This window comes from Schistocerca piceifrons, chromosome 1 (genome assembly GCF_021461385.2).
Source record: "Schistocerca piceifrons isolate TAMUIC-IGC-003096 chromosome 1, iqSchPice1.1, whole genome shotgun sequence".
Classification (NCBI taxonomy): domain Eukaryota; kingdom Metazoa; phylum Arthropoda; class Insecta; order Orthoptera; family Acrididae; genus Schistocerca; species Schistocerca piceifrons.
Window position 1 is genome coordinate 453,909,426 of NC_060138.1, and position 25,622 is coordinate 453,935,047.

The following is a 25,622-nucleotide window of genomic DNA, read 5'->3' on the forward strand; positions in this document are numbered from 1 at the left end:
AATTTATGCTTAGTGGAAGGTACATTGTCATTCACCTTTGGAATTTGTGACATAAGCTTTTTCAACTTATTGTTATGCCTACATCTGACTTTATGCTGTTCTTTCATAGCTATTATACTGACAAAGTCGAATGCATGGTTGAATTGTGTGGGAGTAAGTTGTTTACCTAGCTCTAAATGTAATCTATATAACTGGTGGTTTAAAAACTGCTTCTTTCTGTGTTGGTTTCGGATTTCAGATTGGAGCCATATAATTTCACTTCTTTCTTTAGCTATTTTCGCTGCTTTGCTTTGACTGTTGATGTTCACTTTGACATATTTTGGAGTTACATTCGCACTTAAACACTTTTTATTGAACTTGATACTAAGAATTGTTCTTTCTAACTTAATTTTGTACTTTCTGAAGTCATGTAAAGCTCTCAGTACCTGGCTAGGTAGTGTCAATAACAATTTGTCCATTATATTTGGACTGTTGAGCTCCGTGGCCGTGGATAATGATATTTAATTGTAAAAATACAGCAACCAGCCACTTTTTAATGCGTTTTTATTTATGCCAATATGCATTTCGGGTTTGCACCCATCTTCAGCTGGCAAATTACATGGATCTTCAGTTACTACAGTAGTACAATCTCGACAGCAGTTTGGATGCTGCAGCAGACCTGTGCAAAAGCAACGATTCTAATCATTTTCTTCAATTTCGCGAGTTTAAAGTTATGCACTATCAGTTGTTCATTTTTACTTACATTCTCCTCTCCTTGTTTTTTCTTAACTTTTCTTCTTTCTTGCAACAACACAAACACTTTTTACCACGTATTTTACACAGGCGCACTGCGTTATCCGCCATGTTGTCGACTGACAGTTTTTGTTTACATACAAACGGTTTATCTATGGACAGAGTTATATTTTTCGAAAGTGTTGAGGTTATAAGATAAGCTACTGTTTTCCAAACATTGACTTGGGTGACAGAAGTATTATAAGTACAATGTATACAATTTTTTTTTTTTTTGTAGTATTGAAGATAATAAACTAATATAACACATTTATACAACACAGTAATTCATAAATTTACAATATAACAAAGATAGAATTAAGATTTTTATGTTTTATACTATTACATGCATTTGGTTAGGTTTATATTAGATTATGTTATTTCTTGATTGTGCTTAGTGAGTGGTTTGATAAGTAGAGTGTGGAAGTTTTTAAGAAATATTCGGTTTGGTAGCTCTGTTTGGTCGTTAAGTATGTCAGAAGGGGATGCATGTTTATGTGAATAAATTTCGATTTCTTCTAGGAGGTTCATTCTTTTTCCTTTGTTGGCTAGGTGGAGAACTTGTAGGTTATGGGATATGTCTGTTACTTGATGTTCTTCTTCTGCTACATGTTGGGCGAATGTGGATTTATTTAAGTTTTTTAAACGAAGAGCATCCATGTGTTCTCGAAACCGTATGCTGAAGTTTCTCCCTGTTTGGCCTATGTATGTTTTTGGACATGAGTTGCAGTTAAGTTTGTATATTCCTGATTGATTGTACAGTTTGGTATTATTTTTAATGTTATGGATAGCTTTGTCCTTTATTTTGTTATTTGTATAGTAGCTAATTTTGATATCTGTTCCTCGGAACAGCTTTGCTATTTTATATGATAGCTTTCCTACAAATGGCAAGCTTACATATTTTTCTTTTGGCTGTGTTGTGGCATTCTTTAATGTTGTTTTGTTATTGTATTTGTTTATGTGGGGATTTATCTTAGAGTTTAGTTCATCTATTAATTTTGGATTGTAACCATTATTGTAAGCAATTGCTTTGATGGTGTTTAGTTCTTCTATTTGATCAGCTGGTTCTAGTGGTATTTTGTGCATTCTGTTTAGCATTGCTCTGTATGAAGCCGTCTTATGTTTATCCGGGTGGCAGGATGATTTATTAATTGTGTTATCTGTGTATGTTGGTTTCCTGTATACTTGAAATTTGTGTTTGTTGTTGGAGTTACTTATGCAGAGATCCAGAAAATTTAAACCTGCTTCTGTCTGGTGTTCTACAGTGAAGATGATGTTCTGATGCATTTTATTCATTTCTTTTGCAAGGTTATCAATTTCTTCTGCTGTGCCATCAAATAGGATTATTATATCATCAACATACCTTTTGTAATAAATTATCTTGTTTACTATCTGGGGGTTTTCTTTAAAAAATTTACATTCTAAGTTATTGATGAAAATATCTGCAAGCAAACTGGCAAGGCAGCTACCCATAGCCAGGCCCTCTTTCTGCTGGTACATTTTGTTATTAAAAGAAAAATAGTTGTGTGATAGTACTAGTGTTAGTAGATCAGTGAATTCATATATTTCTGGTAATGCCAAATTTTTATGTTTAAGTAAATTGTTTTTAATTATTTCTATTGTTTCTTTGACCGGTATGTTTGTGTAGAGGTTTGTGATGTCAAGTGATGCAAACCTAGCAGTATCAGGAATCTGAATTTCCTTTAGACAATTAATAAGTTCATAACTGTTCTTTACTGAGTATGTCTCTTCAAATTTGAATGTGTTGCTAAGGATCTCATTCAGTTTCTTGCTGATTTTATAAGTTGGGCTACTCCGAGAATTAACAATTGGACGTATGGGACAGTTAACTTTATGGGTCTTGGGTTGTGCTCGTAGACGTGGTGCATAAGGGTTCATAACAGTGCATTCATGTATATCTTTTGCATTTAAGAGGAAATCACTTTTTTTCATCATATTTTTAAGTTTGCTCTGTAACTTAAGAGTGGGATCAGACTGAATTTCTACTATATTATTGTTACTGAAAAATTCAATGGTTTTTCTTACATATTCACTTTCATACATTACAACAACAGCATTGCTTTTATCTGCTTTTACTACTAAAGCTTTATTGTCGCTTAGTTTCTTATTAACATTTTTAAGTATTGTAGTGTCATGGTGCTTTATACTATTATTATTATTTGCTTTCTCTATTTGTTTGGTGATAAAATTGTTAACTTTGTGGCCTATGGCAATCTGATCATTCTGAGTTAGTTTTGCAGCATCACAGGCTATTTTGGTGCCTACTATTAATTCTTTAATATTATTTTCAGTCAGAGGTGGGGTGATATTATGTTGAAGCCCTTTATTCATCAAACTTACTTCTTTATCACTGAAGATGATGTTTGTTGAATTTACTAAACGTTTGGAGAATTTATGCTTAGTGGAAGGTACATTGTCATTCACCTTTGGAATTTGTGACATAAGCTTTTTCAACTTATTGTTATGCCTACATCTGACTTTATGCTGTTCTTTCATAGCTATTATACTGACAAAGTCGAATGCATGGTTGAATTGTGTGGGAGTAAGTTGTTTACCTAGCTCTAAATGTAATCTATATAACTGGTGGTTTAAAAACTGCTTCTTTCTGTGTTGGTTTCGGATTTCAGATTGGAGCCATATAATTTCACTTCTTTCTTTAGCTATTTTCGCTGCTTTGCTTTGACTGTTGATGTTCACTTTGACATATTTTGGAGTTACATTCGCACTTAAACACTTTTTATTGAACTTGATACTAAGAATTGTTCTTTCTAACTTAATTTTGTACTTTCTGAAGTCATGTAAAGCTCTCAGTACCTGGCTAGGTAGTGTCAATAACAATTTGTCCATTATATTTGGACTGTTGAGCTCCGTGGCCGTGGATAATGATATTTAATTGTAAAAATACAGCAACCAGCCACTTTTTAATGCGTTTTTATTTATGCCAATATGCATTTCGGGTTTGCACCCATCTTCAGCTGGCAAATTACATGGATCTTCAGTTACTACAGTAGTACAATCTCGACAGCAGTTTGGATGCTGCAGCAGACCTGTGCAAAAGCAACGATTCTAATCATTTTCTTCAATTTCGCGAGTTTAAAGTTATGCACTATCAGTTGTTCATTTTACTTACATTCTCCTCTCCTTGTTTTTTCTTAACTTTTCTTCTTTCTTGCAACAACACAAACACTTTTTACCACGTATTTTACACAGGCGCACTGCGTTATCCGCCATGTTGTCGACTGACAGTTTTTGTTTACATACAAACGGTTTATCTATGGACAGAGTTATATTTTTCGAAAGTGTTGAGGTTATAAGATAAGCTACTGTTTTCCAAACATTGACTTGGGTGACAGAAGTATTATAAGTACAATGTATACAATTTTTTTTTTTTTTTTGTAGTATTGAAGATAATAAACTAATATAACACATTTATACAACACAGTAATTCATAAATTTACAATATAACAAAGATAGAATTAAGATTTTTATGTTTTATACTATTACATGCATTTGGTTAGGTTTATATTAGATTATGTTATTTCTTGATTGTGCTTAGTGAGTGGTTTGATAAGTAGAGTGTGGAAGTTTTTAAGAAATATTCGGTTTGGTAGCTCTGTTTGGTCGTTAAGTATGTCAGAAGGGGATGCATGTTTATGTGAATAAATTTCGATTTCTTCTAGGAGGTTCATTCTTTTTCCTTTGTTGGCTAGGTGGAGAACTTGTAGGTTATGGGATATGTCTGTTACTTGATGTTCTTCTTCTGCTACATGTTGGGCGAATGTGGATTTATTTAAGTTTTTTAAACGAAGAGCATCCATGTGTTCTCGAAACCGTATGCTGAAGTTTCTCCCTGTTTGGCCTATGTATGTTTTTGGACATGAGTTGCAGTTAAGTTTGTATATTCCTGATTGATTGTACAGTTTGGTATTATTTTTAATGTTATGGATAGCTTTGTCCTTTATTTTGTTATTTGTATAGTAGCTAATTTTGATATCTGTTCCTCGGAACAGCTTTGCTATTTTATATGATAGCTTTCCTACAAATGGCAAGCTTACATATTTTTCTTTTGGCTGTGTTGTGGCATTCTTTAATGTTGTTTTGTTATTGTATTTGTTTATGTGGGGATTTATCTTAGAGTTTAGTTCATCTATTAATTTTGGATTGTAACCATTATTGTAAGCAATTGCTTTGATGGTGTTTAGTTCTTCTATTTGATCAGCTGGTTCTAGTGGTATTTTGTGCATTCTGTTTAGCATTGCTCTGTATGAAGCCGTCTTATGTTTATCCGGGTGGCAGGATGATTTATTAATTGTGTTATCTGTGTATGTTGGTTTCCTGTATACTTGAAATTTGTGTTTGTTGTTGGAGTTACTTATGCAGAGATCCAGAAAATTTAAACCTGCTTCTGTCTGGTGTTCTACAGTGAAGATGATGTTCTGATGCATTTTATTCATTTCTTTTGCAAGGTTATCAATTTCTTCTGCTGTGCCATCAAATAGGATTATTATATCATCAACATACCTTTTGTAATAAATTATCTTGTTTACTATCTGGGGGTTTTCTTTAAAAAATTTACATTCTAAGTTATTGATGAAAATATCTGCAAGCAAACTGGCAAGGCAGCTACCCATAGCCAGGCCCTCTTTCTGCTGGTACATTTTGTTATTAAAAGAAAAATAGTTGTGTGATAGTACTAGTGTTAGTAGATCAGTGAATTCATATATTTCTGGTAATGCCAAATTTTTATGTTTAAGTAAATTGTTTTTAATTATTTCTATTGTTTCTTTGACCGGTATGTTTGTGTAGAGGTTTGTGATGTCAAGTGATGCAAACCTAGCAGTATCAGGAATCTGAATTTCCTTTAGACAATTAATAAGTTCATAACTGTTCTTTACTGAGTATGTCTCTTCAAATTTGAATGTGTTGCTAAGGATCTCATTCAGTTTCTTGCTGATTTTATAAGTTGGGCTACTCCGAGAATTAACAATTGGACGTATGGGACAGTTAACTTTATGGGTCTTGGGTTGTGCTCGTAGACGTGGTGCATAAGGGTTCATAACAGTGCATTCATGTATATCTTTTGCATTTAAGAGGAAATCACTTTTTTTCATCATATTTTTAAGTTTGCTCTGTAACTTAAGAGTGGGATCAGACTGAATTTCTACTATATTATTGTTACTGAAAAATTCAATGGTTTTTCTTACATATTCACTTTCATACATTACAACAACAGCATTGCTTTTATCTGCTTTTACTACTAAAGCTTTATTGTCGCTTAGTTTCTTATTAACATTTTTAAGTATTGTAGTGTCATGGTGCTTTATACTATTATTATTATTTGCTTTCTCTATTTGTTTGGTGATAAAATTGTTAACTTTGTGGCCTATGGCAATCTGATCATTCTGAGTTAGTTTTGCAGCATCACAGGCTATTTTGGTGCCTACTATTAATTCTTTAATATTATTTTCAGTCAGAGGTGGGGTGATTTGATGGCACAGCAGAAGAAATTGATAACCTTGCAAAAGAAATGAATAAAATGCATCAGAACATCATCTTCACTGTAGAACACCAGACAGAAGCAGGTTTAAATTTTCTGGATCTCTGCATAAGTAACTCCAACAACAAACACAAATTTCAAGTATACAGGAAACCAACATACACAGATAACACAATTAATAAATCATCCTGCCACCCGGATAAACATAAGACGGCTTCATACAGAGCAATGCTAAACAGAATGCACAAAATACCACTAGAACCAGCTGATCAAATAGAAGAACTAAACACCATCAAAGCAATTGCTTACAATAATGGTTACAATCCAAAATTAATAGATGAACTAAACTCTAAGATAAATCCCCACATAAACAAATACAATAACAAAACAACATTAAAGAATGCCACAACACAGCCAAAAGAAAAATATGTAAGCTTGCCATTTGTAGGAAAGCTATCATATAAAATAGCAAAGCTGTTCCGAGGAACAGATATCAAAATTAGCTACTATACAAATAACAAAATAAAGGACAAAGCTATCCATAACATTAAAAATAATACCAAACTGTACAATCAATCAGGAATATACAAACTTAACTACAACTCATGTCCAAAAACATACATAGGCCAAACAGGGAGAAACTTCAGCATACGGTTTCGAGAACACATGGATGCTCTTCGTTTAAAAAACTTAAATAAATCCACATTCGCCCAACATGTAGCAGAAGAAGAACATCAAGTAACAGACATATCCCATAACCTACAAGTTCTCCACCTAGCCAACAAAGGAAAAAGAATGAACCTCCTAGAAGAAATCGAAATTTATTCACATAAACATGCATCCCCTTCTGACATACTTAACGACCAAACAGAGCTACCAAACCGAATATTTCTTAAAAACTTCCACACTCTACTTATCAAACCACTCACTAAGCACAATCAAGAAATAACATAATCTAATATAAACCTAACCAAATGCATGTAATAGTATAAAACATAAAAATCTTAATTCTATCTTTGTTATATTGTAAATTTATGAATTACTGTGTTGTATAAATGTGTTATATTAGTTTATTATCTTCAATACTACAAAAAAAAAAAAAAAATTGTATACATTGTACTTATAATACTTCTGTCACCCAAGTCAATGTTTGGAAAACAGTAGCTTATCTTATAACCTCAACACTTTCGAAAAATATAACTCTGTCCATAGATAAACCGTTTGTATGTAAACAAAAACTGTCAGTCGACAACATGGCGGATAACGCAGTGCGCCTGTGTAAAATACGTGGTAAAAAGTGTTTGTGTTGTTGCAAGAAAGAAGAAAAGTTAAGAAAAAACAAGGAGAGGAGAATGTAAGTAAAATGAACAACTGATAGTGCATAACTTTAAACTCGCGAAATTGAAGAAAATGATTAGAATCGTTGCTTTTGCACAGGTCTGCTGCAGCATCCAAACTGCTGTCGAGATTGTACTACTGTAGTAACTGAAGATCCATGTAATTTGCCAGCTGAAGATGGGTGCAAACCCGAAATGCATATTGGCATAAATAAAAACGCATTAAAAAGTGGCTGGTTGCTGTATTTTTACAATTAAATATCATTATCCACGGCCACGGAGCTCAACAGTCCAAATATAATGGACAAATTGTTATTGACACTACCTAGCCAGGTACTGAGAGCTTTACATGACTTCAGAAAGTACAAAATTAAGTTAGAAAGAACAATTCTTAGTATCAAGTTCAATAAAAAGTGTTTAAGTGCGAATGTAACTCCAAAATATGTCAAAGTGAACATCAACAGTCAAAGCAAAGCAGCGAAAATAGCTAAAGAAAGAAGTGAAATTATATGGCTCCAATCTGAAATCCGAAACCAACACAGAAAGAAGCAGTTTTTAAACCACCAGTTATATAGATTACATTTAGAGCTAGGTAAACAACTTACTCCCACACAATTCAACCATGCATTCGACTTTGTCAGTATAATAGCTATGAAAGAACAGCATAAAGTCAGATGTAGGCATAACAATAAGTTGAAAAAGCTTATGTCACAAATTCCAAAGGTGAATGACAATGTACCTTCCACTAAGCATAAATTCTCCAAACGTTTAGTAAATTCAACAAACATCATCTTCAGTGATAAAGAAGTAAGTTTGATGAATAAAGGGCTTCAACATAATATCACCCCACCTCTGACTGAAAATAATATTAAAGAATTAATAGTAGGCACCAAAATAGCCTGTGATGCTGCAAAACTAACTCAGAATGATCAGATTGCCATAGGCCACAAAGTTAACAATTTTATCACCAAACAAATAGAGAAAGCAAATAATAATAATAGTATAAAGCACCATGACACTACAATACTTAAAAATGTTAATAAGAAACTAAGCGACAATAAAGCTTTAGTAGTAAAAGCAGATAAAAGCAATGCTGTTGTTGTAATGTATGAAAGTGAATATGTAAGAAAAACCATTGAATTTTTCAGTAACAATAATATAGTAGAAATTCAGTCTGATCCCACTCTTAAGTTACAGAGCAAACTTAAAAATATGATGAAAAAAAGTGATTTCCTCTTAAATGCAAAAGATATACATGAATGCACTGTTATGAACCCTTATGCACCACGTCTACGAGCACAACCCAAGACCCATAAAGTTAACTGTCCCATACGTCCAATTGTTAATTCTCGGAGTAGCCCAACTTATAAAATCAGCAAGAAACTGAATGAGATCCTTAGCAACACATTCAAATTTGAAGAGACATACTCAGTAAAGAACAGTTATGAACTTATTAATTGTCTAAAGGAAATTCAGATTCCTGATACTGCTAGGTTTGCATCACTTGACATCACAAACCTCTACACAAACATACCGGTCAAAGAAACAATAGAAATAATTAAAAACAATTTACTTAAACATAAAAATTTGGCATTACCAGAAATATATGAATTCACTGATCTACTAACACTAGTACTATCACACAACTATTTTTCTTTTAATAACAAAATGTACCAGCAGAAAGAGGGCCTGGCTATGGGTAGCTGCCTTGCCAGTTTGCTTGCAGATATTTTCATCAATAACTTAGAATGTAAATTTTTTAAAGAAAACCCCCAGATAGTAAACAAGATAATTTATTACAAAAGGTATGTTGATGATATAATAATCCTATTTGATGGCACAGCAGAAGAAATTGATAACCTTGCAAAAGAAATGAATAAAATGCATCAGAACATCATCTTCACTGTAGAACACCAGACAGAAGCAGGTTTAAATTTTCTGGATCTCTGCATAAGTAACTCCAACAACAAACACAAATTTCAAGTATACAGGAAACCAACATACACAGATAACACAATTAATAAATCATCCTGCCACCCGGATAAACATAAGACGGCTTCATACAGAGCAATGCTAAACAGAATGCACAAAATACCACTAGAACCAGCTGATCAAATAGAAGAACTAAACACCATCAAAGCAATTGCTTACAATAATGGTTACAATCCAAAATTAATAGATGAACTAAACTCTAAGATAAATCCCCACATAAACAAATACAATAACAAAACAACATTAAAGAATGCCACAACACAGCCAAAAGAAAAATATGTAAGCTTGCCATTTGTAGGAAAGCTATCATATAAAATAGCAAAGCTGTTCCGAGGAACAGATATCAAAATTAGCTACTATACAAATAACAAAATAAAGGACAAAGCTATCCATAACATTAAAAATAATACCAAACTGTACAATCAATCAGGAATATACAAACTTAACTGCAACTCATGTCCAAAAACATACATAGGCCAAACAGGGAGAAACTTCAGCATACGGTTTCGAGAACACATGGATGCTCTTCGTTTAAAAAACTTAAATAAATCCACATTCGCCCAACATGTAGCAGAAGAAGAACATCAAGTAACAGACATATCCCATAACCTACAAGTTCTCCACCTAGCCAACAAAGGAAAAAGAATGAACCTCCTAGAAGAAATCGAAATTTATTCACATAAACATGCATCCCCTTCTGACATACTTAACGACCAAACAGAGCTACCAAACCGAATATTTCTTAAAAACTTCCACACTCTACTTATCAAACCACTCACTAAGCACAATCAAGAAATAACATAATCTAATATAAACCTAACCAAATGCATGTAATAGTATAAAACATAAAAATCTTAATTCTATCTTTGTTATATTGTAAATTTATGAATTACTGTGTTGTATAAATGTGTTATATTAGTTTATTATCTTCAATACTACAAAAAAAAAAAAAAAAATTGTATACATTGTACTTATAATACTTCTGTCACCCAAGTCAATGTTTGGAAAACAGTAGCTTATCTTATAACCTCAACACTTTCGAAAAATATAACTCTGTCCATAGATAAACCGTTTGTATGTAAACAAAAACTGTCAGTCGACAACATGGCGGATAACGCAGTGCGCCTGTGTAAAATACGTGGTAAAAAGTGTTTGTGTTGTTGCAAGAAAGAAGAAAAGTTAAGAAAAAACAAGGAGAGGAGAATGTAAGTAAAATGAACAACTGATAGTGCATAACTTTAAACTCGCGAAATTGAAGAAAATGATTAGAATCGTTGCTTTTGCACAGGTCTGCTGCAGCATCCAAACTGCTGTCGAGATTGTACTACTGTAGTAACTGAAGATCCATGTAATTTGCCAGCTGAAGATGGGTGCAAACCCGAAATGCATATTGGCATAAATAAAAACGCATTAAAAAGTGGCTGGTTGCTGTATTTTTACAATTAAATATCATTATCCACGGCCACGGAGCTCAACAGTCCAAATATAATGGACAAATTGTTATTGACACTACCTAGCCAGGTACTGAGAGCTTTACATGACTTCAGAAAGTACAAAATTAAGTTAGAAAGAACAATTCTTAGTATCAAGTTCAATAAAAAGTGTTTAAGTGCGAATGTAACTCCAAAATATGTCAAAGTGAACATCAACAGTCAAAGCAAAGCAGCGAAAATAGCTAAAGAAAGAAGTGAAATTATATGGCTCCAATCTGAAATCCGAAACCAACACAGAAAGAAGCAGTTTTTAAACCACCAGTTATATAGATTACATTTAGAGCTAGGTAAACAACTTACTCCCACACAATTCAACCATGCATTCGACTTTGTCAGTATAATAGCTATGAAAGAACAGCATAAAGTCAGATGTAGGCATAACAATAAGTTGAAAAAGCTTATGTCACAAATTCCAAAGGTGAATGACAATGTACCTTCCACTAAGCATAAATTCTCCAAACGTTTAGTAAATTCAACAAACATCATCTTCAGTGATAAAGAAGTAAGTTTGATGAATAAAGGGCTTCAACATAATATCACCCCACCTCTGACTGAAAATAATATTAAAGAATTAATAGTAGGCACCAAAATAGCCTGTGATGCTGCAAAACTAACTCAGAATGATCAGATTGCCATAGGCCACAAAGTTAACAATTTTATCACCAAACAAATAGAGAAAGCAAATAATAATAATAGTATAAAGCACCATGACACTACAATACTTAAAAATGTTAATAAGAAACTAAGCGACAATAAAGCTTTAGTAGTAAAAGCAGATAAAAGCAATGCTGTTGTTGTAATGTATGAAAGTGAATATGTAAGAAAAACCATTGAATTTTTCAGTAACAATAATATAGTAGAAATTCAGTCTGATCCCACTCTTAAGTTACAGAGCAAACTTAAAAATATGATGAAAAAAAGTGATTTCCTCTTAAATGCAAAAGATATACATGAATGCACTGTTATGAACCCTTATGCACCACGTCTACGAGCACAACCCAAGACCCATAAAGTTAACTGTCCCATACGTCCAATTGTTAATTCTCGGAGTAGCCCAACTTATAAAATCAGCAAGAAACTGAATGAGATCCTTAGCAACACATTCAAATTTGAAGAGACATACTCAGTAAAGAACAGTTATGAACTTATTAATTGTCTAAAGGAAATTCAGATTCCTGATACTGCTAGGTTTGCATCACTTGACATCACAAACCTCTACACAAACATACCGGTCAAAGAAACAATAGAAATAATTAAAAACAATTTACTTAAACATAAAAATTTGGCATTACCAGAAATATATGAATTCACTGATCTACTAACACTAGTACTATCACACAACTATTTTTCTTTTAATAACAAAATGTACCAGCAGAAAGAGGGCCTGGCTATGGGTAGCTGCCTTGCCAGTTTGCTTGCAGATATTTTCATCAATAACTTAGAATGTAAATTTTTTAAAGAAAACCCCCAGATAGTAAACAAGATAATTTATTACAAAAGGTATGTTGATGATATAATAATCCTATTTGATGGCACAGCAGAAGAAATTGATAACCTTGCAAAAGAAATGAATAAAATGCATCAGAACATCATCTTCACTGTAGAACACCAGACAGAAGCAGGTTTAAATTTTCTGGATCTCTGCATAAGTAACTCCAACAACAAACACAAATTTCAAGTATACAGGAAACCAACATACACAGATAACACAATTAATAAATCATCCTGCCACCCGGATAAACATAAGACGGCTTCATACAGAGCAATGCTAAACAGAATGCACAAAATACCACTAGAACCAGCTGATCAAATAGAAGAACTAAACACCATCAAAGCAATTGCTTACAATAATGGTTACAATCCAAAATTAATAGATGAACTAAACTCTAAGATAAATCCCCACATAAACAAATACAATAACAAAACAACATTAAAGAATGCCACAACACAGCCAAAAGAAAAATATGTAAGCTTGCCATTTGTAGGAAAGCTATCATATAAAATAGCAAAGCTGTTCCGAGGAACAGATATCAAAATTAGCTACTATACAAATAACAAAATAAAGGACAAAGCTATCCATAACATTAAAAATAATACCAAACTGTACAATCAATCAGGAATATACAAACTTAACTGCAACTCATGTCCAAAAACATACATAGGCCAAACAGGGAGAAACTTCAGCATACGGTTTCGAGAACACATGGATGCTCTTCGTTTAAAAAACTTAAATAAATCCACATTCGCCCAACATGTAGCAGAAGAAGAACATCAAGTAACAGACATATCCCATAACCTACAAGTTCTCCACCTAGCCAACAAAGGAAAAAGAATGAACCTCCTAGAAGAAATCGAAATTTATTCACATAAACATGCATCCCCTTCTGACATACTTAACGACCAAACAGAGCTACCAAACCGAATATTTCTTAAAAACTTCCACACTCTACTTATCAAACCACTCACTAAGCACAATCAAGAAATAACATAATCTAATATAAACCTAACCAAATGCATGTAATAGTATAAAACATAAAAATCTTAATTCTATCTTTGTTATATTGTAAATTTATGAATTACTGTGTTGTATAAATGTGTTATATTAGTTTATTATCTTCAATACTACAAAAAAAAAAAAAAAAAATTGTATACATTGTACTTATAATACTTCTGTCACCCAAGTCAATGTTTGGAAAACAGTAGCTTATCTTATAACCTCAACACTTTCGAAAAATATAACTCTGTCCATAGATAAACCGTTTGTATGTAAACAAAAACTGTCAGTCGACAACATGGCGGATAACGCAGTGCGCCTGTGTAAAATACGTGGTGAAAAGTGTTTGTGTTGTTGCAAGAAAGAAGAAAAGTTAAGAAAAAACAAGGAGAGGAGAATGTAAGTAAAATGAACAACTGATAGTGCATAACTTTAAACTCGCGAAATTGAAGAAAATGATTAGAATCGTTGCTTTTGCACAGGTCTGCTGCAGCATCCAAACTGCTGTCGAGATTGTACTACTGTAGTAACTGAAGATCCATGTAATTTGCCAGCTGAAGATGGGTGCAAACCCGAAATGCATATTGGCATAAATAAAAACGCATTAAAAAGTGGCTGGTTGCTGTATTTTTACAATTAAATAACATATTTTCTTTCTTTGTGTGTGAGGAATGTTTCCTGAAAGTTTGGCCGTACCTTTTTGTAACACCCTGTATATCAATGATTTGCTATTGAGAATGACATATGACAGAAGTACTGTTGTGAAAGACGTGGAACGTAAGTGATGTAGTTGAGTGGTCTTGAAACGTCAACTGCTATTAAGAAATTCTTAAGAGTGCAGTTTTCCTACTCAGTAACAAAATACTTACAGAGACAATAATGTTTTAAAATGCGTTTAATTTTAGTTTACGTTGGTGAATTCGACCTTGGGCGAAGTAAAGTTGGCCGCTTATCTAAGGGGCAGAGGGATAAATGGAGCGGCCATAGCGGGGCTCGAGGATGTGAGAGTAGGAATGTTTTACTGTGTGTCTTCCAGCGTGGACAACTTAGTAACATGAATTCATGAATGCGAGTTGTAGAGATGGTTATCTTCAAATGTGATGCATATTTGTAGCAAGAAATGTGAAATTAAATTTAGGCTATTATATTACAAGAAAATGGGTAGAAGAAAAATGACACTCAGAACATTTAGTAAACATGTGTGATCGTGTCTCGTATTGCATAGTAAATTGAAGTACAATTACGGCTATAATCAAGTATCCGCTCACACAGAGAGCACACCAACGCTTGGTCAGTCAATGACAGTGTCACAAGTTCGGGGCCGCTGGGAGTGGCAGCAATCTGGAACAGAGAACAGTCGACGCGATTCTTCCGACTTCAGCGTTCACTACTGGCCAGCGGCCGATTTATCGCGCTCTTACTACAGCTAGCTGTTGGGGGGCTCATAACATACTAATTTATGTATATTAGTAATTAACAATAAGATGGGTAGATATGTAGCCCGAGGCGCCGTCCTACATTGTCAGTATTGGCTCTCGAGGAAGAAGAGTTTGACGACCACTGATGTAACTAATAGGGTAGTCAGTAACATAAGCTCATGGTCTTCAGAGAATAGGTTAACACTTACCTGCAATAAAACGCAGTGCATACAGTTTCTTAAATTGCACTCTTATAAAAGTCAATTTCAATGTGCAAAGGTGGCCAGTCACTGAAGTCGACCGTCTCAAGGCTTGAGGGAGGGCAGATGTAAGGCTTACTGGAGGTATTACATTAAAGATCTCGTGCAGAAACTAAATGCTGCTATCTTCCTTGCAAGAAAGATCTCCACTGTCTCTGACACTGAAACAGGAATAATCGTTTAATTTGCTACTTTCTCTCTGTTGCCGCGTACGGTGTTATACTTTGGTGCCACTGTCCAGAATATTCTTAGCTCAGAAAGCAGGTGTTCAGACACATCCAGGTGTCAGTTCGCGAACTTTATATAGGCCGTTGTTCAGACCTGTAGGAATTCTAACGCTGCCATCACTGCACATATACTCCTTCAAGGAATTTGTTGATGACAATATAGATTCATTCAGAAGAAATTGCTACATCCATTCAGTGAATACTAGCCGGAAAAACGATATTCACTCGAATAACACTTACTTAAGCATTGTACAGAGAGATGTGCACTATTACGTAGGTGTCATTTTCAAGAGACTACCAGCAGAACTGAAAAAGTTGAGTGACACTCCGAGTATCAAAATTCAAGTTGAAAAGTTTGATTATGGCACACTCCTTCTGTTCTACACTGGAGTTTCTCGCAGTACTTGAGAACTTTTTTCTGTAATAAGTTACCTAATTCGTATACTCTTTCACAATATATTTCGTGTTTATTATTTCTTTAATTCTTTTTTATTAGTTTAATAATCAGCTTTATGTGAACTATGTACTGACTCGTCCATGTAGCTCGGTTTCGCATCGACCCATGGAACCTCAAAAATAAATAAATACGATTTTAAAGTTAGTAGTAGTAGGAAAGCCTGTGAAATTCGATGCTGAACGTAATGAACTCTTGTCGAACGACGCTAAGGGTGCTGTATAGATTGTCGTTTCTAGCGTTAAAAGGTTTTTGCTTTTCGTATTTAACCAAATATAACATTGATGATGATAATTTATGGCAATGTTTGCCGACAAGATAAAGAATGCAACCTTTTAACACTAGATTGCGTACTCACAGCTGTTCTCCTTGGCCGGTTTTTTTTTTTTTTTTTTTTTGTACGACTTGGAAAGAGAGAAAAATTAATGAATGATCGACGATGCGTCGGTTCTCGATTGTGTTCAGGAGACGTACAGATTGATTGCGTGAAAATAGTTTCTCAAATGACCTCTTAACCCGGATTGCTTTCACGCAATCAGACTCTTCAATGAAATTACCTAAGGGACCTATTTGAATAATAAAAAAAATGCAAAACAGTGAAATTTTGTAAAAAAAGTTGTCAGATCGGAAACTGAACACATTAATGGTCTCCCAAATACAATCGAGACACCGCGATAAAGAGCGAACCTGTAACAAAGTTCATTTAAACATAAACATTATTTGTGGTTAATTTAAAGAAAAGAATAAGCATAGATTTTCTGTACAGTGAAGCATCAATATATTCTCAAAGAACAAAGGCGTTAAACTATAAACATTAACAAATTTACAATGAATACAAAACTTACTTTTTTATGTTTTTCTCATACATGGAGCAATCCAACAATCGCTGCTTTTGTATGTGTGATATTTTGTAAAAAATTAAATGTCCTGGCGTGCGCGTAAGTATTTTTTATCGTCACAAGGTTTACAAAAGCGTTTTCTTTCTTGATGATAACGTGGTTTTTCACACTAAATGAAATATAACTTGTAGCGGTGCTACACGACACGTCTTAACAAGTCGGCGACCAAACATCAAAGGTAATGAAGTACATGTTAACATATCGGCGACCAGAAGTACAACTAACTATAAAGACTCTAGAATTTTCCTAACAAATGATAAATTGTTCTTTCTTCTGTTTCGCAGCTTCTTGCTATCAAGCGCTGCGGCAATGATTTTAAATATCTGCGCCCAGCGAGTCATAGTGTTTATAAGTACCTTTTAAACGCTGGCCGCGCGTCTTGGTATAGGCGCACGTTATAAACAGATTTCGTTTCTTTACTCTCGCGTTGTCATGCTTAGTATCATTACAAAGTACAGCTCGATGGCTGTCCTTTCCTCATATGCAAAATGTCTGAAATCCAATAATATCACACGTTTCAACTTAAAGCTGTGGCTTCACGAACGCTGTCTTACGCCTTCAGCCTATAAAGTAACGCTGAAAGATTCCAGTCTCAATACAGTACACCGACGTGGAGTCTCTTGACTAGAAAAGAGCTAACCAGCAGCTCTTCTGCGCAGCGCGGTTGAACATACCAGCAATGAAAATTTTCTCCTTCCCTGAAATTCGGAACGGCTAATAAAATTCGTGATTTCGCTCACAGAAAAGGGATTTATCGCCCTTAAAATAGATACCAATTACCGGAAGAGATGTCGCTGTACTAAGAAGGTAGTCCTTTGTCGAAGAAACTTGCCTAGAATAACCGGATAAGGAGGTGTGTTATACATATTCACCAGGAATGTGGTTTTTTTCTTCGCTTTAAAAGTACGTATGTTGAGTGAAGCGAAACAAAAGTGAATATTTTGAGGGTGATATTGTCTACGCGAATATTATTGCGAGCCATAAGTGATTTCTCTCTTGAGACAAGCTTTCATGGCTTGAAACGATGTGTAGCCGCATCTGCCGGTAGTAGTGGACTCTTTTACCACATAAAAAGTATAGATTCTTTGAAGCATTAACTCAACAGTGCGTGGCAGATATGCCAATGTTAAAAGCGAAAACACTTCTGCAGAACATTAGGAAGTGTTTCACTTTTTAATACCAATATAGATTCATTCAAGGATTGATGCGGTGACGTAGTTTTGATTACTTCGTTTGTTCCTTTAGATCACTGCACGTAGATGCTGGGGTGGTTTGTAGTCCATTACTGCCCTCGTTCCTGCCTGGTCTCGGGCATCGTATCCTTTCAGATAGTGCCATGGGCGTATGTCAAAACACAGTGTAAGGACGCTACTGTGCTCTCTAACGGCGTTATCGGCGCGCCAGGACTGCTTCCTACGTCACTATTCTTGAAAAGCTGCTAATGGCAACAGTTTTGTCGTTGCCTAACCGCCGTTCAGCAGTGGGTGTGGAATATTTACAGCTTAACGCGGTTTCCGGGCGACCGGCGTTTCCCGCATGCGTGTGCTACACAGAGAATCTTTGCCAGTGGGGTAGGCTTGAGGCCTTCTCAGAAGCTTAACGCTCATCCAAGTTTTCACACTAAGTACCTCATTCTTGCTGGGTTTCCCTGCACCACATTCTCCTGCTTCAATCACACGGTCCTCATGTCAGACTTGCGAGAATTTTGATCACGTTTTAAAACTAAATTCACATTTATAGTATGCATGATTGCTGAAATTACGTGTTGTACTAACTTGAAAAAATAGTTGTAATGTTAGCAGAATATGGTTAATTATTGAGGTATACAGACGTTGAGGGACTTGAACATATTGCGGCGTATTGAATGTTGAAACAACTAAAATGAATGCAGCCGTCAACAACGTCGACAACCACCGAAACTTCGACATTCAGATGCATTCACATTAGTTGTTCTGATATTCAGAAATTGTTAAAACGCGTTTACGTATTGGGGACATCTCTGAAAGGACACTGTTTACAGGAACACTTGTAGGCACGGCCTATGTTGAACACCTCCCTCCCCGACCGAAATTCCAGAAGAAGAAAACCAAATTTCGCCAACTGTTTTCCGCAGTTGTGCTTAAATTTTAGACATAAATCGATTTTTCAAGCCCGATCAAGTATAGAATTCCCGAGCGCCACTGGTTTTTTAATCGAGAAGTATCTGCAATGCAGCTGATCCAATTTTCTCAGCACTTTTCTGTGAGACTATCAGTACTTTTGTATGGATGCTAGTCAGCATGTAAGTAGGAAGAAGCAGAAGTAGATTGTACCAGAAGGTATCTTAAAAAATCGTACCCGGCGAATTAATTCATTCGAAATCTTTTTATTACTCTCGCCTAATTCAGGAAATACATCATTTGTATATGGCGCGAATACCGATTGTGTTAACAAAATCCCGCAACCGAAACAGCATTTCCAGTATCAGTGTGGTAGTGTTTATATGACCAACCGAAAGTGGAATTGGAAAATCAACTAACGAAGAACAGTTTTTGGGGTCCCATGTAAACGTAGTGACGAATACCTTCAAATTGCGAGTCAAGCATTCGTCTCCAATCTGAATCCGTTGACTGCAACACACAGAGTTCCTCGACATTCACGAAACGGCACAAGAACAGCAACAGCAACTACAGCCGCCGCCACCGCTGTCACGATTCTGAAGACGATGCCGTAGACGGGAAAAATCTGTCCAGTCTCAGACAGAACAACAAGCAGTAGACAAAGAGGAAGTGCAACATTTTTGAATGTTATGTTAATGTCACAAGAGTGTAGTGTTCTTCATTAGTGCGGTGTGTATACGCAAAACTCCTTGCAGGGAGTACTGTTAACAGCAGCTACCACCTACGCATTGCTGGTGTAATCATTCCTCGCCTATGGAACTAAGAATTTTATTTTATATTCGTAACACAAACGCCATTTCCTACGATCGGTCGATCTTCTTTTTGTGACGAATCTGACCAGCAGTAGACCTTGTAAAACAATTACTCCGAGAAGTTCCTTCGAACGAGATTCTTCTTCCTATATTTCCAGTTCTCTTTCATTCTCTTCTTCTGCTGGTGTATTTCTTCCTGGGTGAACATTCTTCCACCTTCCTCTTTTTCTCGAAAACCCTTAAGTTGTTGCCGGCCGCGGTGGTCTCGCGGTTCTAGGCGCTCAGTCCGGAACCGTGCGACTGCTACGGTCGCAGGTTCGAATCCTGCCTCGGGCATGGATGTGTGTGATGTCCTTAGGTTAGTTAGGTTTAAGTAGTTCTAAGTTCTAGGGGACTGATGACCACAGATGTTAAGTCCCATAGTGCTCAGAGCCATTTGAACCATTTTTGAACCTTAAGTTGTTCGTTGTGGTTCTCAATTTTTTTCTGTTTGAATGTAATCTTCAATTACATTAATCTATTCTCAGGTCTTTATAAGTATCTTTGATCTACTGATTTTTGTTATTGAAATACTGGTGACTCTTTTCGTTAACCTATTTCTTGCTACTAAAATACTGGAAGTATTTTTAATTTTTCTGTTGTCCCCCATTGTTTTCACAAGTAAAAAGAAACTGATCCACCTTCTCCGGTATGTTTTGTTGATTTCTTGATACTGCTTTGTTGCTTCTAAATTTATAGTTTCATTTGCTCTGGGGTAGGTCCCAGAATTTAGGATGAATTTCCCTCTCTTTTATGTCCGCTTTTCCTACTTTAATAAAAATACCTTCTGAAAATATTTCTCAAAACTAAAATTTATATTTAGCGTTAGTAAATTCCTCTTTTTCAAAGACTCTTTTGTGCTGTTGCCATTCTGCATTTTATATATACTCTCTACTTCGGCCATCGCCAGTTACTTAGCTGTCCAAATAGCAAAACTCACCTACTAATTTTCGTATCTTTTTTTTAATCTAATTCTGTCAGCTTCACGTGATTTCACTACATTCCATCGCCTTTATTTTTTTTGCTGTTTATCTTATAATCTGTTTTCAAGACACTATACATTCCATTCAATTGTTCTAGCTGTGGTGTACAACGAAAATTGCTATTTCGCGTGTAGGCCCTGTGATGGCAGTACAGCTGTTTGCATGGAGTCACACATAACATTGTCTCCCATAATTTTTCTTAAACGGTGGATGCATCGAAACAAAATTTTTAATGGTACACAAAGAGATGAGTACTTTGCTGTGTAATTCGTGAACTTCTTTTTCGTCGAGATACTAAGGCAACAAAGTTTTCTAAAAATTATAATGGCGCATTTCTTTCGACAAGGTTTTTTAAAGGAACAGTACAGTAATGTAAAGATGGTTCGTGTTCGTGTGTTAACTATATTTTAAGCTGACAACACATTTCAGTTACCTGATTATGCGATGTTTACTTGGTTCTGGAAATGAAACTACGAATATTGTCAGTCTTGCCTTTCACATATATCCTTCTTGAGAATATTTCTTGCAAAACGTTGCACTGGGAACATTAAATAGCTTTATATAACTATTATCCTCTTTTAACAACGGCTGTAGAACAGTGTTAAAAGTACCTTTCAGTGTACAAAACATCGTCGCTTCAGTATTTTGACAGGTAAAAACGCTAATATTCTCATTCAACATATTATAAGTATCTCTTAGAAGGGCGTGCGGTGGAGGTAGCTGAAGTACTTCAGTGATGGAAGTCTTTTCGTGGTTATGTCACATAGGATTGCTTTAAATATTCCCGGAGGCGCCTGCTTACCGTCCCTTCTAATGAAGCGTTTATTTGCCACCGTGCTGCATTCAGGCACCTCAGTTCAGCGAACACAGTTATCTCGTTTGTCGACAGTCCCTGATGACCAGAACGGCAGGAATTTATAACAGTCCTCGCGCTTTGTACTAAAAGACCGATTTGTTGGATCAGCTGTTTCCCTGGTCTTTTTCTCGATAGTAAGTGATCAACTAGCACGAAATCGTGCTTTTCTATACTGCATTACTCTGGTTCGCTTGGCTAGATGTTCAGCCGTCGTCACTCATGTTGATCGAACCGTATTTAAAAAATGGCTCTGAGCACTATGGGACTTAACATCTCAGGTCATCAGTCCCCTAGAACTTAGAACTACTTAAACCTAACTAACCTAAGGACATCATACACATCCATGCCCGAGGCAGGATTCGAACCTGCGACCGTAGCGGCCGCGAGGTTCCAGACTGAAGCGCCTAGAACCGCTCGGCCACCAGCGGCCGGCGAACCGTATTTATCACTCGTACTCTGAACTCCCATGTCCTACCCGTTATACTGTCATCACAGAAGCTACGAAGAACCTGTCATTTAAAATCAGGAGAAATAGGTGTGTCTTAATAGAGAATTCGAGAACAGCCTGGATACCTTAGTCGGTAAGATCAGGCCTCGCTAAAGCCAAGGTTGTGTATTTGAGTCCACGTAAGGCACATAGTTTAAATCTGCCAGGAAGTTTCATATCAGCGCACATTCAGGAAACATCCCGCAGGCTGTGGCTAAGCCATGTCTCGGCAGTATCCTTTCTTCCAGGAGTATTAGTCTTGCAAGTTTCGCAGGAGAGCTTCTGTGAAGTTTGGAAGGTAGGAGAAGGCAGAGCTCCTGAGTTCGAGTCTCGGTCCGCTACACAATTTTAATCTGCCAGGAAGTTCCACATTTAATTCCGAGTCGCCTTCGGTTATTAAGACGGTAAGCACTTACCTCTGTTTTAGATGGTATTCACTGCAATGTCTATTTCTTGAAGTAATCGCCCACTATGTGTAACTCTTTTGTCAGAGCTCCTTCAGTTTCTTCCAGGTTTCCTGCTCGATAAACTAGTGCTAGGTCGTCAGCAAATTGCATCTTTTCAGCATGAGCGTTGGGCTTATCGCTGGTATAAAGATTAAATAGGGTTCGTGAGGAATATTTGGAATCGCTTGTTACTAAGCGTGCTATCCATTAGATTCTCCGGCATTTTGCATGGCATGATTTCTCAACTTTAAGTAGCACCAGCTGGCGCTGCAACGCAGCAAACGTAATCACAGCTCTGACTTACTTCACAGCGGAGTAGATCTCGCCATTCTAAAAATATATTCATAAATGCAGTCTTGTCAACATAGTAACTATGACAGTCTCACAAAAAAGTGAAGCGCTTAGAAGGGAAGGAGAAGAAGAAATCAAAACAGGTTGAAAGGGTTAGGGGAGTTATTTCGGTGATTACAATATCGAGCCAACTTTACGAAGAGCTTGGCAGTTTGAGCCCACTTACTAGTATGACATAATTTGCCTCTGGCGTGGATGAATTCATTGATTCGATTGGGAAGGGTGTCATAAAGCCGATGCTTCCACTCGTAAGTCAAGATGGCCGGCAACTGTTGTAACTGGTCCTTAATATCCTGGATAGTGACACTGGGATGGAGCTGACGTCAGAGCTGGTCCCACCCATATACTGTCGGGAACAGATCTGGGGATCTTGCTGAACAGAGGAGTGCCTCGACACCACACAGGTAGTTCATAGAAACACATGCCATGTATTGAAAAATGGCACAAATACACTGTCTCGTGAGAGTTCACCGGATGTCCGCGATGCACCGTTGTGTCATTAGAGTTCCCCAGTCACTAACAGCCGTGACCTGAAGTCATACCAAGCGGGGTGGCGCAGAGGTTAGCACTCTGAACTCGCATTCGGGAGGACGACGATTCAGACTCGCGTCCGGCCATCCTGATTTAGGTTTTCCGTGATTGCCTCAAATCGCTTCAAGACATTGCAGGGATGGCTCCTTTGATAGGGCACGGCCGACTTCCTTCCCCATCCTTCCCTAATCCGATGGGGCCGATGACCCCGCTGTTTGGTCCCCTCCCCCATATCAACCAACCAACCTAAAGTCATATCCGATCGCTCCCCGTATCACTGTGCAAGGATTAACACCACGGTGCGTCTGAAGAACATTGTTAGAATGGGACTCCCTCCGCCCCCCAGGTCGCTGCCATCTGGGTTAGTGCACGACCGCCAATCGTCTCTGAAGACAATGCGACGCAATTCATCAGCAGTCCATGCTTTCCGGTCACGGCAATATCTCAAAAACAGCCGTTTGTGTTGTGCTGTTACCGGCAGCCTCCGCAGTCTATCTGCAAAATGGAACGTGTACGACACTTATGTTGGGAGATACACGCATTACAGATCACATGGCGCCACTGCTACATCAACGCTACACAAACTTCGTTCCGCGAGTGTGACGAGCCTGAAAACGGTGGCGCTACAGTCGCTTCCTAGTCGTCGACCAGTTGTCTCGTGAAGTGTGCAAGATGTAAGGCTAGTTGTGACTAAGTACGGAAGTTAACGTGTTATCTTCCTGTTGTAAGGTAGTAGTGATAGGGCGAAATTACTGACTTTCGGGATCAGATGACCTGTGACGAAGCGGTGCTCTGAGAGACTGTGAAGGGCGTAAGACGAAATTTGAGTGATGCATTCTATACAGTTGCAGATGTGCTCCGTGTAAGGAAGAGTGATGTCTGGTCCACGCTTCAGACGACAAACAAACAAATTTCGTGCAGTGGAAACGATGAGGTGTTACTCTTGTTTATTCCACCTTCGCCATGACAAAATATTTGTGCTCCGTCGAACGAAAAGTGGGCGCAGAGCAACGTCACTGTTACGTCCCTTTGAACAAAAAGCGCGCTGTTTGTGTAATCTGTTGCTCACAGCAACGCGCGTTTATGCGCTAACAGCGAGTTGTGTAGCTCATCTTTAATTTCTGAAACTATCTCGGAGAGTACAGTAAATTTATTTGAATAATTAATCGCCATTTAGAGATTACACAGATATTATTCTGAGCTGACTGCTGCACAAACGTCGCGGCCTGTTCTCTATACATAGGACAACGCTAAGAGAGTGGACTCGTATTCGGGAGGACGGCGGTTCAAATCCACGTTGTGCTATGTAGATTTAGCTTTCACGTAATTTCCCCAAATCGCTGAAGGCAAGTACCGGCACGACCGAATTCCTTCGCCAGTTGGAGTTTGTGTTCCGTCTCAAATGATCTAGTCATCGACGGGACGTTAACACTTAAAGCCATCCCATACGAACCATGACAGCGTTCGTGGACGAGAGGGTTTTATGACGTCATCACGTTCAGTTTCACGTTCACAGCATTTAGAATCAGGAAATGCTGAATAAGATATGTCAGATTTTTGTCTGGTGGAGAGGAACGTGACTACTGAGATGCAAGATTCCGTTGCACGGGACTAGCAGACGGCAAACCAGATTATTTCGTTTGTAGTTGGAGCCCATGTTTGATGAGTTTTATATTACAACGTACGTCCTGTGAATATATGCTGTTTCAATGCGCTCGCACATCGAGAATCTCTCGAAAAACGCTTTTTTTTTGTTGCAGTAAAATAACAAAAACGTCGAAGAATTTTCTTGGATGGTTGTTTTCGTATTAGAACTTGCGCGTTGTGAAAATATGCCGTTTCAAGGCAAAGGCGCATTGATGATGGGGAAAAAAAACCTCGACGTTCTCGAAAAGATTTGTAATCAATAAAAGTCAGGCGCGGGAATGTGAAGTCAAATATACTCGTAGTTGGTTCAAGTCCTACTATCCCCAAATGCTTTTTTATTCACCTTCTCGTTTTCTAAAATATTCTTGGATGTTCTTATTAATTTAATAGAAGTATTCGTATGTTCTGTAATATCCGATATCATTCTCTCTCTCGAGAGAGAGAATTCGTTCGATTTTGTGGACATGGCAAGGGAAATGGACCAAAGAATTTTGTAGTTCACATGTTCTAA

General features: G+C 36.8%; 1 protein-coding gene across 2 annotated transcripts in view; it reads left to right on the plus strand.

Annotated features, from left to right (window-relative positions):
• Window positions 1–25,622, plus strand: part of LOC124792313 (inositol-trisphosphate 3-kinase homolog) — a 501,596-nt gene that overhangs the window by 290,379 nt on the left and 185,595 nt on the right. The gene's annotated exons all lie outside the window — the stretch shown is intronic.